The sequence below is a fragment of the Fukomys damarensis genome, unplaced genomic scaffold, assembly GCF_012274545.1.
Source record: "Fukomys damarensis isolate Sample0158 unplaced genomic scaffold, DMR_v1.0_HiC HiC_scaffold_27, whole genome shotgun sequence".
Classification (NCBI taxonomy): Eukaryota; Metazoa; Chordata; class Mammalia; order Rodentia; family Bathyergidae; genus Fukomys; species Fukomys damarensis.
The window spans coordinates 1,208,117-1,210,100 of NW_022900939.1; positions in this window are offsets into that span (position 1 = coordinate 1,208,117).

Here is a 1,984-nt window from a genome sequence, read left to right on the forward strand (position 1 = left end):
TAGCCCAGAGTGGCCTGGAACTCAAGGTGATCCTCCTGCCTCAGCCTCTTGAATGCTGGGATTGGTGGTTGTGCACCACCATGTCTGGGTCTTGAGCCTTGCTTTTTGCTAAAGGCTTCTACCTATGGTGGAACTTTCAGGGCATCTTGAAAACCCTCCATGATCCCCAGAAGATGAACACTTGGAGAAAATGAAAGACCTTCCAAAGGGGGCTCCTGTCACCCCCTCTCCACCCACCGAGGTCTCTTCTCTCTGCGGTGGGTGTCGTTGGTGGATCCTGGCTGGGTTGGGGTTCCTCACCTGGTCACCTGCCCCCTGGGTGCTGCTGCCTGGGGCTGGGTGGATGGACTGCATCCCAAACTCACAGTCCCAAAAGTCTGGCTTTTTACTGTGGTGAAATACATGAGACAAACCTTCCCATCAGAGCTGCCTGCTGTGCACCCTCTGGTGGAGCCAGCCGGAGCTGGGGCTTGGCCTTCACTGGAGCCTGGCTGCAGGACTTTCTAACCCCAAGGGGATCCCACACCTGCTGAGCCACCTACCCCAGAACACAGCCCGGGGTTAAAAACAGTGTCCACCCAGAACCTGTTCTTGCGTGGCCCAGCACGGAAACCATCCCATTTTAGCTGCCGTTGCCGTTTATCTGTGGTTTTGAAGTTCAGATGTTACTGTCTTTGCTTAAACCAAGTACGCTTTCCTTTCCTGTTTCCCTGTGACCTCTTCTGGACACCTGGCCCAGGATGTGGGGCTGCAGGAGCAGGTGCAGGCGGGCCCCGCATTTCAGCCTGCAGTGTGGACCTGGGTTCCAGGGTCGCTGCCCTGCACACGGACCAATGCCCAGCGCTGGGTCTGAGCCTGGGTTGGCCGCTAAAGCAGCTGCCATGGCTGGGAGGAGAGGGACAGGCCCCAGTCCATGCTGGGCCTGGGGCAGGCAGAGGGTGGGCCACAGCTCTGGGTTGGGGGGCACCTGCTGAGGGGTGCAGGCCAGGCAGCAGAGGAGCACGAGCTTCTCTTGGAGGAGCCCAGGCCCTGCCTTCACCATGACACAGGTGGTGGTCACAGTCCCTGCCCTGGGCCCGAGCGGGACTGACCTAGCTGGGCACAGAGTCTGTGCACTGATCGCTCCCTGGCTGCTGTGTGGACGGTGCTGGGGGTAGCCTGTGCCTCCACTGACTCTCCTGCCCCTCTGCCCACCCTGGCAGCCCTGGGTGTGCTCACCACTCACCATGAAGGAGTAGCAGAAGGTGGTGTAGGAGCCCATGAAGGCCAGCAGAAAGCCAGGGGCACTCCAGGCAGCTAAGGACAGCCATCCCAGGAGGGAGACCTGGCCATCTGGAAGCCAGTGGGTAGCCCATCTGCACCAGCCTGGGGTAAACGGTGAACGGGGCGGGGAGCTCGGGTGCACCCCTCACGTTTCTCAGTCGCTCTGGCCCTGCTTCCCAGAGGATGAAACCCAGAGACAAAATCCAAAGTGCACTCCCGACAAGCTGATCCCGCCTCTGCCCGCCTGCCTTGGGGACGGGATGGAGGCGTCTGGGCCTCCGGTTCTGGGTTAGACGGTGCCCAGAGCCTGTGGTGCCAGGCCTGGCACTCACCTGGCCGCCCCATCTGCTGCCCACCAGCTCCGGCAGCAGGATGCTGTGCTGGCCCACACCCGCCGGAGCCTGGGGGCTGTCTGTGGCAGGGCGGGCCCCAGATGCCAGGATGCAGGGTGCTGGCAGATAGCATCACTCTGTCTGAGTCCAGGCGCAGTGCACGGGGGAGAGGGGCCTGGCTTGCGGCCCTCGAGACACACCGAAGTACTGGGGTCCCAGGGGTGAACGGGACCCTGGGCTGTGGCTTAGAAGCAGCCTTTGCAGGTGCCGCCGGGACAGGGTCTGCCGGGCTTCCGGGAGCCAGGTGGGAGGATGGCCGGGGCCAGAGGGGGCCGGCACCAGGGCTGCTGAGGACTGGAGGAGCGGGTGCCTGTGGGCAGGAGGTGCGG